The sequence below is a fragment of the Zingiber officinale genome, chromosome 3A (assembly GCF_018446385.1).
Source record: "Zingiber officinale cultivar Zhangliang chromosome 3A, Zo_v1.1, whole genome shotgun sequence".
Classification (NCBI taxonomy): Eukaryota; Viridiplantae; Streptophyta; class Magnoliopsida; order Zingiberales; family Zingiberaceae; genus Zingiber; species Zingiber officinale.
The window spans coordinates 61,169,277-61,185,188 of NC_055990.1; the positions used below are offsets into that span (position 1 = coordinate 61,169,277).

At 38.2% G+C, this 15,912-nt stretch overlaps 1 long non-coding RNA gene across 1 annotated transcript; it reads left to right on the forward strand.

Moving 5' to 3' along the window:
• Nucleotides 1-10,838: 10,838 nt before the first annotated feature.
• On the forward strand, nt 10,839-11,813 carry LOC122053786. The gene is made up of 3 exons (XR_006132363.1): nt 10,839-10,978; nt 11,207-11,278; nt 11,609-11,813. It is a non-coding gene; the product is annotated as an uncharacterized LOC122053786 (long non-coding RNA).
• Nucleotides 11,814-15,912: the final 4,099 nt, after the last annotated feature.

Here is a 15,912-nt window from a genome sequence, read left to right on the forward strand (position 1 = left end):
TATAAACATGGATACATAACAAGTGACCAAACAGATCATGCCATGGCCATCAAACCGTGACATACCAAAGGCAAACATGATCATTGCTTGCAGCTATAAAATACTATGCATATCCAATTGACAATATCATAAAAAAGATAAGTCAAGAGGTACCCACCTTAAAATCTGTCGATCATGATAATCTATCCCGCGTCGCGACGCTCGCCTCGTAACAAAGTCCTGAGATCACATACTGTATTTAGTTAATTACTTATACAGTAAATAACTAAGTAGACTCCCCAATCAAATTAGGGAAAACCCTAATCGCAATAATTAACCTAATTTCATAGCCTAATTAGGTTTATTTAAATCCACAATCTTTCACTTCAATCCAATCAACCTATCAACCATATCATCAATCACAAACTCTACCATCCTTTAGAAACTTAATTTAGCAACATACTAATAAAATACCCAAGGTACATCACTAGAAAAGCACTGACCTTGAGGTATGATCGAAACTCCAGTAGCTCAGCAACCCTACCAATCACTGCCAAGAAGCTCAATCCATAAATCCAACTATACAGTAAAAGATTTGCTGAAACCTTAATTCAAAACACCAAAGCTCACCTCAACAAAACCTTACCTCAATTCGCAGCCTTGTTACTACTGATGGAATACGACCCAAGGGGTTCACCGCTGAAGCTGGATCACCGGAACCGCGAATCACCTGTAATCCGTATTAACCGGAATTATACTGACCATACAAGCATAAAATCTGATACGAACCATACACACCAAATTCTGAAACCTCAGCTGAAGCAAAAATCACTACAACAAATTCCAAAAAACCCTAAATCAAAAATATCACCACAACCATATAAATGTTTCCAACCAAAACACTAAATCCAAATACTCACCCAAACATAAATGCCCAATCTGTTAAGCCGCTGCCGTATGTGGCTGCAGTCGGATAATGACAGAAACTAGTGGACGGAACAAATCTCCAAGTCCAGTGGTCGTCACAGAGGAGAGCAACAACCCTCAGCCGGCAGTGAAGAACTAGCAGGGTCCGGTGGTGTCTGTTGGCGTTGACAGCGGCGCTAGGGCACAACAAGAAGATGGCAGCCGACACGAAGGCAGAGAGGGAAAGCACTCAACACTGTGGCTCGCGGTGAGTTGGAAGACTAGGGCATCGTCTTTGGGGTGGTGCTCGGGTGGTGGCTATTGGCGTCGAAAGGGCACAGTGTATCAACTCTAGGGCATGACATCACTGACGGTAGTGGGGATGATGCTAGGCGGCTGTGGCAGTGGAAACTAGGGCACGGTGCGGCGCTAGTAGATGTCGGCCGGTGGCTCGACTGGGCAGCGAAGCAAAGATTAGGGCACCGAGAGGGAAGAGGGAGAGGAAAGGCGAAGCTCAGCCGCCGGTTCTCTGTTCCCTGGCGTCGTCGGCGTCGGCAGAGGAGAGGGAAGCGGCGGCGGTTTGCGGCGCCAGTTAGGGCACGCGTGAGGGAAAGAGAAAGCGTGTGGGGGTTTGGGGAGGAAGGAACCGTCGGAGAGGAGAAGGAAGGGAAGTTAGGGCACGACATCAAGCAAGTGGGTTCGGCGGGGAAGAAGAGAGGGACGCGCGGGGAAAAAGGTTTGGCGAAAACAAAGAAAGAAAAAGAAATGAATAAATAAATTCAACTTTTCCTCGCTTAAATTGGGTAGCATAAATAGGCTTTCCCGGACCCTGTTTTTATCCCCGTTAACTCGTCCATACGAGCTCTGAAAAATTTCTGAAAAATTTCTAAAAATTCTGGAAAATTCCCTTATCATTATTCACCATTTTTTTCGGTATTTTACAATTTAAAAGATATGTTCTATTGTAGTGCACCTCTGATGAATGGACTCTACATTCTAGACCTTGAAAGCCCTATCTATAACATAAATACCAAGAGGTTCAAGTCAAATGACATGAACCAAACCTATCTCTGGCACTGTCGCTTAGGTCATATAAATGACAAGCGTTCATCCCAACTCCATAAGGATGGTTTGCTGGACTCATTTGATTTTGAATCTTATGACACATGCGAGTCATGCTTACTAGGCAAGATGACCAAGACTCCCTTTAGTGGACACAGTGAGAGAGCGACTGACTTGTTAGGTCTTTTACATAGTGATGTATGTGACCCTTTCAATGTCACTGCTAGAGACGGTTATAGGTACTTCATCACATTTACTGATGACTTCAGTAGATATGGTTATGTGTACTTGATGACACATAAGTCTGAATCCTTTGAAAAGTTCAAAGAATTCAAGAATAAAGTACAGAACCAGCTTGTCAAGAGTATTAAGATACTTCGATCTGATCGAGGTGGAGAATACCTTAGCCATGAGTTTCGTGACTATCTAGCTGAGTGTGGGATTCTATCCCAACTCACTCCTCCTGAAACACCACAGTGGAATGGTGTATCCGAAAGGAGGAATCGTACCCTATTAGATATGGTACGATCTATGATGACTCACACAGATCTTCCGATATTCCTTTGGGACTATGCTCTAGACACGGCAGCTTTTATACTCAACCAAGTTCCATCCAAGGCCGTGATAAAGACACTATATAGGATATGGACTGGGAGAGATGTCCAGGTGTCTTTTATGAGGATTTGGGGTTGTGAGGCTTACGTTCGACGTCAAGTCTCAGACAAATTAGGACCCAAATCTGACAAGTGCTACTTTATTGGATATCCCAAGGAAACTAAGGGATATTACTTCTATATTCCCAGTCAGCACAAGGTAGTTGTGGCAAAGACTGGAGTCTTTCTAGAAAGGGACTTTGTTTCTAGAAAGACTAGTGGGAGTACGTTCGATCTTGAAGAAGTTCAAGATGTGAAACATAGCACTGAAGTCTTGATGGAAGTTGAACTAGAACCACAAAATGTTATGGATGATGTTGTTTCACAAAGAGTTGAGGAACAACAACCAGTTCAAGTAGACATACATCTTCGTAGGTCTGATAGGGTACATCGTCAGCCTGAGAGATACTCATTTCTCTTGTCTGACCATGATGACGTTGTGCACATAGAGGATGAGCCCACCTCCTATCAGGAAGCTGTGATGAGATCAGATTCCGAGAAATGGCTAGAAGCCATGAGATCCGAGATGGAATCCATGTACACTAACCAAGTATGGAATTTGGCTGATCCACCTGAAGGGGTAAAACCCATTGGGTGTAAGTGGGTCTTTAAGAGAAAGACTGACATGGATGGACTATTTATAAGGGTCGCTTGGTAGCTAAAGGTTTCAAGCAAATTCATGGTATTGACTATGATGAAACCTTTTCTCCAGTAGCGATGTTTAAGTCTATTCGAATCATGCTTGCTATTGCAGCATACCATGACTATGACATATGGCAGATGGATGTCAAAACCGCGTTTCTGAATGGAAACATGCTCGAGGATGTGTACATGACACAACCTGAGGGTTTTGTAGATCCACAGCATACTAGCAGAGTATGCAAGCTGCATAGGTCCATTTATGGACTAAAGCAAGCTTCTCGGAGCTGGAATCTTCGATTCGATGATGCAATCAAACAATTTGGTTTCATCAAGAATGAAGATGAACCTTGTGTCTACAAGAAGGTTGTAGGGGATATAGTTGTCTTCCTCATATTGTATGTGGATGACATACTGCTCATTGGGAAAGACATCCTTTTGCTATAGTCTGTCAAGACTTGGCTAGGGACTTGTTTCTCAATGAAGGACTTAGGTGAAGCATCCCGCATTCTAGGCATACAGATCTATAGAGATAGATCTAAAAGGATGCTTGGCCTAAGTCAGAGTACATATATTGACAAGGTACTCCTTCGGTTTGCCATGCAGAACTCCAAGAAGGGATTTCTACTGATGTCACATGGCGTGAGTCTTTCGAAGACTCAAGGTCCCTCTTCTAGAGAGGAGAGAGACCGCATGGATCAGATCCCTTATTCCTTAGCCATAGGATCTATCATGTACGTCATGCTATGTACTCGACCTGATGTCTCGTATGCTTTGAGCATGACGAGCAGATATCAGTCAGATCCAAGTGAAAGTCACTGGATAGCGGTCAAGAGCATTCTTAAGTACTTGAGAAGGACTAAAGAATATTTCTTGATATATGGAGGCGATGACGAGCTAGCTGTAAAGGGTTACAGTGATGCCAGCTTCCAGACCGACCAGGATGATTATCGATCGCAGTCAGGGTTCATGTTTTACATAAATGGTGGTACTGTGAGCTGGGAGAGTTCGAAGTAGGATACAGTAGCTGATTTTACGACAGTGGCCTAGTACATTGCTGCATCAGAGGCAGCAAAGGAGGCAGTTTGGATCCGCAAGTTCATCACTGAACTTGGGCTGGTTCCTAGTATCGCTGACCCTATTGAGCTCTATTGTGACAATAATGGAGCTATAGCAGAAGCTAAGGAACCTTGCCCACACCAGCGGACCAAACACATACTACAGTGCTTCCATCTCATTCGAGAGATTATCAAGAGAGGAGATGTGAAGATTTGCAGAGTACCTACAGAGGCTAACATTGCAGATCCCTTGACTAAGGCTTTGGCACAGAGGAAGCATGATGGTCACAACAGGTCATTGGGGCTTAGAGCCTACACTGATTGGCACTAGTGCTAGTGGGAGATTGTTAGTTAGAGCCCTAGAGTCAATCATTTGATGATTGTTGTATGGACTCATTGTATCATATTCTTGTGTATTAATAAAGGTATTTGTTTTGGTTATTATACTAACTTGTATTAGTGCCAAAAAACTAAGTATAGTAGCGTCCTTGAGTAGAAGGTTCTCACCTATATGAATCAATTAATTGAATCGATAGTGAGATGATATAGGGAACACTACTCTTAATTATTCTTAGTCGAGTATTAATATTCAGGGACAATGTTAATGCAATGAGACTAGCATGTAGGTCAACTCGATGACTTGATCTCACAAATCATGGATATGGAGATATCAAGTTGACACATGGGTATGCATTGGAGAATGTATACTGAATAACCCGCCATGAGAAAGTATCATGGATCGTTATATGAGTGTCATATACTTTCTCATGTGGCTATTAGTATGACTACTAGTCCTTGGACCTGAAGTCACCATGGATCCCTACATAAGGAGTTATGTACTTTGGCTTCGTCAAATGTCACCCATAACTGGGTGGACTATAAAGGCGATTACTGGGTATGTAACGAATTATGCAGACGGATGTGAGTGATGTAGATGGGATCTATCCCTCCTATATGACGGGAGCGACATCGATATTCTTGATAGAGTGAGACCACTAAGTGCATGACCATGCCCAAATGAGTCAATATGAGATATTGAGCTCATTTGATCGAGTGAGTCTACTTGGGATTCGAGATTTAGATTGATTAGAGGATGACACGGTCTATGCCTCACATTGATCAATCTAGATGTCTAGGATAGAAGGACAATGTCATATATTGTGAGGAGTCACAATTAGTAGTCACAAGGTGATGTTGGATCTTAACATTCTTATAACTTGCGTAGTAATGATGTGTTGCTAGATATCGCTCATTACTTATGCTTCTAAATAGTTTTAGGAGCATTGCCAACGTTATAAGAACCTATAGGGTCACACACAAAGGACAATTAGATGGAGATTAGGTTCATATGATGAACCAAGAGGATTAGATTCATGTGATGAATCAAATTGGATTAAGAGTAATCCTAATTGGGCTAATTGAGTTGGACTCAAGTTGATCATGTGTTTAATGAGTCTAATTTAGATTATGACTCATTGAATCAATTTAATTAAATTAATTAGATCCATTATATTAAGTTGGTTTGAATCAAATGGTTAGATTAGATCAACCATGTGGGAGTTATAATGTCAAGTTTGACTTGACTTGAGAGGAAGAGGAAAAGTCAAGTTTATATTGACTATATGTCACCTCATTTGTGAGTTAGCATTAAGTGGCCAATAATGGTGTTACACATCATCATGTTTAGCACATGTGTGTGTCACCTCATGGAGGTTACAAATCTCCCCTTTAATGGTCACATTAATGTTGGTTGCTACTCGAAAAACCTAGTGGTTCCACTGTACAAAAATTTTGTACAAAGATCTGAACCTTTTCCTAGCTACCATGTGTTTTTTTAAATTAAATTTTGGATCGCCTGCGGAACTTAACACGTTTGATCCAAAACTTAATCTATTTGTTCTTTTAGGTTTTGACTTGGATCTCCTGCGGAACTTAACACGTTTGACCCAAATCACCTTAAGTTATTAATTTCATTAAATATTAATTTCCATAATTGGTTCCCAGTACTGACGTGGCGAGGCACATGGCCTTCTTGGATATGGGAGCAACCACCACCGACAAGACAAAACCTTTTATGGAAAGCTAATATTTAATTTCCTAAATTAACTTTAGGTTAACCGAAAAGAACAATCAAATCACAAGGAAAAAAAACAAAAGAACACAACATCGAAAAACATATTCAAAATACTAGAATCGCATGTCTCTTGTATTTGGTATTATTTCCAAAAATAACTAGTATGATGCGGAAAGAAAAATTACTAGTTATACCTTTTAGAAAGACCTCTTGATCTTCTACCGTATTCCTCTTCTAACCTCGGACGTTGTGTGGGCAACGAACTTCCGAGATGAGAACCACCTAGGCACCTTCTTCCTTCTTCCTTCAAGTTTCGGCCAAGAACAAGAACTTCCAAAGGATGAAGAATTTTGGCCACCATCAAATCTCCAAGGGATGCTAGAGACGAACCTTGCTTTCTCTCCTTCTTCTATTTCCTTGATCCGGCCACAAACAAAAGCTCCACCAAGAGATAAGTTTCGGCCAACAAGAGGAGAGGAGAGAAATAGGGGCCGGCCACCAAAACCAAAGAGGAGAGGGAGAAAAAGAATAGAGGCTATATCCATGAAGGCTCCTCTACCTCCTCTTTTATAATCCTTGGTTTTGGCAAATAAGGAAACTTTAATAAAAACTTCCTTAATTCCTTTGCCATGAAAAAAAAAATTTAATTAATTAAAATCAAGTTCCTCTTCTTAATCAACATGGCCGGCCACACAACAAATCTCCAATCAAAGGAAATTTAATTCAATCAAGAAATTAAAACCTTCCTAATTTGTTTCCGGAAATTTATAAAAATTTCTCCAATAATTTAATCCCTTCATGATTGGTTTATAAAAAGGAAATTTAATAAATTAAAATCTTTCTTTTAAACATGTGGATAAAAAGAAAATTATCTCTAAAAATTAAAATCTCTTTTAATCTACAAATAAGGAAAGATATCAAATCTTTTCTTAATCTTTTGTAGAAACTAATAAAAGAGAATTATTAATTTTTTTTTTAAACTTTCTTTTAAATCATGAACATGGTTAAAAAGGAAAGTTTTCTTAAAATTTAAAATCCTCCTTTAATCAACAAATAAGGAAAGATTTCAAATTTTAAACTCTCTTTTAAACATGTAGATGATTTACAAATAAGGAAAGTTTTTACCAAAAATTAAAACCATCCTTTTAAACTACAAATAAGGAAAGAGATTAATCTCTTCTCTTAATCTTTTGTAGAAAGCTATAAAAGGAAATTTTTAATTTTTAAACTCTCTTTTAAAATCATGATATCCACATAAGAAATAACTTTAATAAAATCCTTTTAATATGGTTGGCCACCCAAGCTTGGGACCCACGCTTTGGCCGACCAACTATATAGCTCATCCATTTCGTCTTGGCTGGCCCTCGCTTGGGTTCCAAGCTAGCTTGGCCGGCCCCATTGGATGGGTAAGAAGATGGGTATGTGGTGGGTATAAATCTCTATATACAAGAGGCTACGATAGGGACCGAGAGGAGGAATTGGTTTTGGTCTCCCGATGAAATTAAGCATCCCGTGTTCGCCCCGAACACACAACTTAATTTCATCAATAATAATTCATTCCACTAAAGAACTATTATTGAACTACCGCACCAATCCCAAATTACATTTGGGCTCCTTCTTATTATGAATGTGTTAGTCTCCCCATGTTTAAGATAACAAATGTCCACTAATTAAGTAAGTTACTGACAACTCACTTAATTAATATCTAGCTCCAAGAGTAGTACCACTCAACTTCATCGTCATGTCGGACTAAGTCCACCTGCAGGGTTTAACATGACAATCCTTATGAGCTCCTCTTGGGGACATTCTCAACCTAGATTACTAGGACACAATTTCCTTCTATAATCAACAACACACACTATAAGTGATATCATTTCCCAACTTATCGGGCTTATTGATTTATCGAACTAAATCTCACCCATTGATAAATTAAAGAAATAAATATCAAATATATGTGCTTATTATTATATTAGGATTAAGAGCACACACTTCCATAATAACTTAGGTCTTTGTTTCTTTATAAAGTCAGTATAAAAGAAACGACCTCTAATGGTCCTACTCAATACACTCTTAGTGTACTAGTGTAATTATATAGTTAAGATAAACTAACACCTAATTACACTACGACCTTCTAATGGTTTGTTCCTTTCCATCATGGTCGCGAGCTACTGTTTATAATTTATAAGGTACTGATAACATGATCTTCTGTGTGTGACACCACACACCATGTTATCTAAAATATAAATTAATTGAACAACTGCATTTATCACAAATGTAGACATTTGACCAATGTGATTCTTATTTCTAGATAAATGTTTTATACCAAAAGCTAGACTTTTAGTATACATCCTAACAATTAAATGAGAATGGAGGTTACAACTCCATGAGTGGCCGGCCACTTATTGTGAGGAATGAAATTTGATTTTTCATTCAAGACTCATTCAACTCATCTTCTTCCTTGCTCTCCCTCTCCTCTCTTGGCCGAACACTTCATAGGTGCTAGCACACCTTTTGTTTGGCCTCTCCACCTAGTTTGTTCATGTGGATACTTCTAGAGGATCGTACACTTGACGATCTCGAGATCCGGCGAACCGTTGGACGAGCGGGATTGCGAAGGGCATCGCATCGAGGGTAACTTCCTTCTCTAGTGTAGATCTAGGCTTTAGTAAACTCGTACTCGAATTTTTGTTTATAAACTTCGCACGGATCCGGTGGCATGGGAGATTCGGGGTTTCCGCAACGCGAAAAAATGGTTTTTGCAGCCCAAAAATCCCAACAAGTAATACAATAATAAATACTTTGACCAAGTCAAATTATATGGAAGTAAAATAAAATATTTACTGCACCAAAATTCAAAAAATGTGAAATCATATACATATTTTACTTCGTCAAACAACGTAACCTATGAAGTAATATATTATCAATTACTTCGGTATTTTTACTGGTCTTGATGAAGTAATAAAGCTTTTTTACTTCGAAAACGGTTCAATTTTGAACCGGTTTTGAACCGGTGATAGACTTCGGTAACGTGTGGTGAAGTAAAATATTTACCCTTTTACTTCACGTACGTCTACTTCGGTAATTAACTACCTATTACTTTGGATAATATCTGAAGTCTATTGTTGATTTTCACATAGTGATTGTAGGGATTGAATTCATAAATATTTGATTTTTATATGGTCTTAGTTAATTACCTTTTATAGGAAATTAATTTAGAGATTATTTTTATTTTGTTATGAGTTTTGTTTGCTTTCCTGAAATGTGCAAGAATAAGTTCAGAGGATTTTGATAATCATCATTTTAACATGATAATTAGGCTCATATATTTGTTCTTTTTTTATCTCTTATAATTAAATTAGTGATTATATCATATTACGCGAGTTGAATTTATCTTTGATCTTTAATGTAAATTATCTCATATTTCTATTATTTTGTTTAAATATTTGAATGCAACTTTTGTAGGCAATCAAGGGATCATAAACTCAAATCGGGTTCAAAGCTAGTTCTAAACCAGGAGAACCAATCTGAAGCAATCTAGAACATTCATTTAAGATCATAAGTGATTTGAGACATCCGTGAAGAATTGATCCATTCAAATCAAATGGAGAGTAGGTCACAATCATCGATCAAGAACTACAACCTTTAATCTAATTTTGAACTGATTCCAACCGTTGGTCCAAATCCGAAGTAATTCTGGCCATTGAAAACAAATAAAATATCATTTATTAAAGTTATCATTAATATAAGATTAATAATTTTTAATAATTATTATTATAAAATATTTATAATAATATTTCTAAAAATATTCATACGAAAATATCATAATATAGTCATATATTCGAGTATTACGCCGAGTTGACGTGTAAGTAGAAAAAAAAAATTTGGTAGGTAGAGAGAAAACAGGTAGGGGGAGAGAGAGCGCGCGGCAGACAGAAGCAGCTGGATATGTACGCGCGGGGTCAGATGTTCACATAGCATTTACTAAGAAAACCAAAAATAAAACTAAGTGAATTATTTATTATTTATTTTAGTATATTATAATGTAAATATATCATAAGTTATTGATAATAATCCAATCCAAAAATGTTTTTATAATTAAAGTGGAACATTGAGGGTTACAATGATTAAGTTCTTGTAAGAATGAAAACTCGCTAAGATATATGAAAGGTTTTAAAAGATAACATAATATAATTGTAAGTTAAATTTACAAGGATGCTTATTAAATTTTACCATACATGCATGCCCACCTAATTAATCTTCAACATCTAGTGCTTTGACTAACTAGAAAATATTTAATTAGAAAAATAGTAGTTGACTTGTTCTATCAAGTCTACATCAAATGCCAACCCACGGTATGACTTTTTATGATTGCCATAAATAAGATACCGACATATAACAAATCTTGCCTCTATAATAAATGCATACTTTAACAAGTACATCAGATATTTATATATATAAATAGATGTGGGAAGTTACAAAGGCAAGGAATTTAGTGGCAAAATTGAGTTGGAGTGCAAGGATGATGCACTGGATTAATAGAAAGCTTTTCCTCTACAAGGTCACATTTGGATTGTATGTTCTAGAATGGTGGGAGCATTGTCTCTTCAGTATCCTTTTCATTAATTTATTTTTACTTCAGTTGTCGCTCATAATAATTGCTTTAATTTAGTAATCTCTTTGAGAAGAAATATCATGATTATTCATGCTAGCGTATAGCTCTTCCATGGGCTTTTAAAAATGTTTCCCTAGTTTTATGTTTTTAATATGAAAATATGTTTATATTTATTTTTCTTAAGAATTTGCAGTAACTTGGGCCGCCTTAACCTAATTATTAGACTTAATACTACTTATCTTTGTTTGGTTCATCTTCTATTTGAGTATCAACTTATCACCAACTTATATCTCAGGTAAACTTCTCTGAATTTATATTTTGTTATCAGAGTAGAAATTGTCACTTTATATAAAAATATTTTAATTTAAGTAATCTATTAAAATTTATGGTTTATATATGTATTTATAAACTAGTTTATTTTGTTTAATTTAAGTGATCTTTTAGTAATTTATCGGTAAAAAAGGTAAATTGAAATTTTAGCCTAATCATGAATGAGATTTATGTGTCAAAATGCTCATTGACTATGTCCATCGGATTTCCCTTGTTCATGCCTTTTGCTAATCGGCTTCAATTTGTATTCAAGCTAATTCATTTATGTTAATCGTTTCTAATATTTTTTTTGCAGTTATTTGAAGTCCACAATAATTCTCAAGAAATTTATAGATGCTACAGACAATATATATGAACAAATGGTTTGCCGTGTTGTTTAGGCAATAATTTTCTAGATATAAAATAAGCCGGTTTATGTTAGTAGATTATTTTTTTTTTTTTGTTGTAATTCACATTTGCAAAATATTTTAAATGTGGAAAGACATGTTAATTGCTGTTGTTCGCGAATTAAATTCTTTTTAATATTATAATACAATTGGTTAATTGTAATAAAATATGATTAATTATGTTAATCCAAAGTGTCCTTTAAGTTTATCCAAGGTTATATAAAAAAAAAAAGTAAATTATGAACTTAATTTATAGTCAATTCAATTGAGCAGATGATGGAAATTTTTATTTTTTCCAAAATAATACAATCGGTTAATGCATTGTGCACCAGATAAGTCCAACATGAAATTACAATAGAAAAACAATAGAAGAGTTGACTTCTATTAAAAACACTCTTTTTTGTGGATTTTCTTTTATTTTCAAAACTGATCATTCTCGTGCCACATGTCTATTGAAAGAATGAAATCTTCCAAACGTTTTTCAAAATATATATACGGCTGAGCAATAATTTCAAAATAGAACTGGCGAACACTCACTAATTTTTTTTTTGGATAAATTAAATCAATTGAATTTTACTATTACAATGAACAAATTAAAATAATATAATATTATTAATTCGGTTCATTACTAAATTAATTAAATTTATCTTAGTAATGGATTATTGTTTCAAATAAGTCAACACCAAAAAAAATTCATGATTTACCATGAAATTTGAGACAAATTTATCAAAAAAAAAAAAAAAAATCATTGCAAAAAAAATTTATAACAAACCTATTTTCATCATAAATAGCTAATTGCAACATTTTGCGATGAATTTCCATTTTTCATTATTAAATTTACAATAAATAATAAATTTATCGTAAATTAGTAACGAAAATAATTTCATCATTGATGAGTGATGAAATTATATTTCATTGCTAAGCAATGATGATCAAAGATGAATTTATTCGTCGTTGATCAACGACGAAACTCAGTTTCATCATTGATCATCACTATTCAATGACTAAACTAAGTTCATCATTGATAAACGATGAAAAAAATTTTGTCACTGATTAATGATGAATTTTATGACAAATATCAATATATTTTGCAACAAATTATTTTGTCACTGATCCCGTCCAGAAGCTGAGTCGAACGGAGGCTGACTGTGTTGTCCCTACGGTTGACGGAAAGTCGTGGTGACGCTTGGTCGATCGGATACCTTCTAGAAAGGTTTACACGGGTGGATGACAAGGGATGATGATAGGGATGACGAGGTGAGGGTCCTGCACACACTCAGACAAGCCACCCTCACTTTAGAGACCAAGAACCAAGGAAAAAGTCCCTGGGTAAGGCCCTCCGACGCTCAAGTCAGGTACTTTTTCCCCAGAAGTACAGTGAAAGGACGAAAAGTAAAGGACGAATGCGTAAAGACAAGTGAGTGTACCTGCGTCGGAAAAAGCCCTCCTTTTTATATGGCAGTGGGTACTTCTGGAGTCTGACAAGTGTCAGAGAATGTCGGGTGTCAGAATTTGTCTAGCGGTGAGTGACACATGGCATCTTCCTATAGGCTTGAGCAGGGGTCGACGGGCAATGAGTCCCAGACCGTTAGCATATTCCTTGACATGCGGTGATTATTCTCTGATAGGTTGTTACGATTCCTTGGCTTGATTGTCGTATAGCATTGCCCGCCATGACCTGTTAACCCTGGCTTCGTTCCTCGTACCTGCAATTCTTGACCTGTAAGCACAAGCCTGCATTCCCTGTCGCCTTCCCTGGCTTGTGTTTGTCACCTCGTAAATCCAGATCTGTATGCCCCGAGTCGCACGTCCTGGCCCGCCTATCATGCTCTACGTGTCTCATCTTGTATATCCCGATTTGTAAATCTTAGCCCGCTTACCCTAAACTGTACGTCCTGATCCGCGTATCCTGTTCTGCCTATCTTATCCTGTTTCCTGTAGGTCCTGACCTGTACCCTGAACTGTGCGTCCCAGTCCGAGTATTCTGTTCCGCCTGTCTTATCCTGTATCCTGTAAGTTCTGACCTGTAAGCCTTAATATCCTGTATTGTCTTATCCTGTGTCCTATAAGTCTTAACCTGTAAGCCTTAATATCCTGTATCCTGTAAGTCCTGATCTGCAAGCCTTAATATCCTATATCGTCTTATCCTGTATCCTGCAAGCCCTGACTTGTAAGCCTTAATATCATGTATCATGTAAGTCCTGACCTGCAAGCCTTAACTCGCCAATCTCGACCTGTGCGCCCTTCCTTCCAAGTTCCTACTGACCCGGTAGGCCTGACCTCTGAGTACCATATAGGCTGAGCCATGACCGCTTTGTAATCTTGTCTTTTGACATATATGCGAGCTGGTCCTTTGACCGTCACGTAAGCTTGACTTCTGACCTCCACATTAGCTTGACTTCTGACCGCCATGTAGATTTAACTTCTGACCACCCCTTAGGCTTGGCCTCCGACCACATCAGCAACCCTGGTCCCTCTATCATGCACCGTATCACAAGCCTCCCTCTCAAATCTAGTCGAAGGAGGCTCTAGTCTGACTGACTAGACCCAAACCCCGTTCTTTCCCGACTTGGCCTTTGTGTCTCTTTAACTACTAACCCTTGCATGTAGTGTTGGGGATCGATGGCCGGCTTGAAGGGGGGTTGGATAGACGACACCCCCAAATCACTCGCTTCCTACACTAGTTAGCTTGCGCAGCGGAAATACAAACTAATACAAACAAGCTAAACTAAATACAAGACAAGAAATGAAATGCAAACCGTTGACACGTTGTTTAACGTGGTTCGGAGATAAAGCTCCTACTCCACGGCTGTCCGTAAGATGGACGATCCCGATCCGTTGATGGATGATTCCCCGGCAAACTCCGGCTAGCTCAAACCTCATTGTGGGTGGAGAAACCTCACCACAACCCTCACAAGAGCTCCTTTGATGCTAGGGTGCAGGTAGACTACTAATAGAGATTAACCACCTCTATTTCGTCAACCTCAACCAAGCTCTCAAGGCTTGGTTATATATGTCATGGGTTGGAAAACCCCGCCTACTAGTCGACTGCTAAAACATGCAGTCGACTGCCCTCGGTGGAAATTCGACCGTTACATCCCAACGGCTCGATTCCACACTAACCGAGCGAACAGAGACATTCTGTTCGCTGCCAGTTGACTGCCCCAGTCGACTGCTACAGTAGCGCTACAGTACTGCTACAGTAAAACCCTAAAACTAGGATTTTACTCCGAGTACAATTTCTCATGCACTCGTACCTTCACCCTTATGACTCATTTGATGCTTCATTTGCAGCTTTGACCTCTTGCCTTCAAGCCTACTTCCTTTGGCTCTCGTCCCTCGGATGCATTCAAGCCTGCGGCTCGTCCCCAATGTCATCCTTTACGTATGCCTCGAAGTCGCTTCCCTCAGCCCTTGTCCTCGCTGCCTTGTCCACGGTCCCTCGGATACTCCATCCTTCACCGGACCCGAAGCCATCAACCTTAGTCACATGTGTATCCTGCAAAACTGCACAACTCAAATACACATATCAAATACAAGGGTGAACCTAACTTAAACCTTTTGCCCAAACACCAAAACACATGGTCGCACGGACCATTGGGATTGCTCCAACAATCTCCCCTTTTTTGATGTTTGGCAATACGTTTAAGTTAGGGAAAACAAATAGCAAATAACAATGCTAATAACGAAACAATGGACTTACGTTGCCAAGGCTACATACTTGGACTTAAACCGCCGAATGGACTTACGTTGCCAAGGCTACACACTTGGTCTTACACCGCCGAAACACAAATGCAAACATGCATTGGAACATATCCTAAGGCTCCCCCTACACCTAAGCTCCCCATTGAGCTAGGATTTTACCATAAGGCTATTTAAGAACCTATCACAAGGCTCCCCCTACACCTAAGCTCCCCATTGAGCTAGGATTTTCACCATCGTAAAGGTATTTTCAGGTTTTCCCAATTAAACCTTACTTCTCCCCCTTTGCCTAACATCCAAAAGGTCCTCCAATAATATCCCAATTGTTGAAAACTTGTCATTCAAATTTACCCTAAACTCATATATTAATCCCCCATGGATTTCATACACCTTTATGAGTTGACTGGTCAAAATCCAGTGCTGAAAATAATTTCAGACTGGTATCAGTCGACTGCAAGAAGTACCAGTCGACTGCCCTTATTCAGTCGACTGCATGTTTTATCAGTCGACT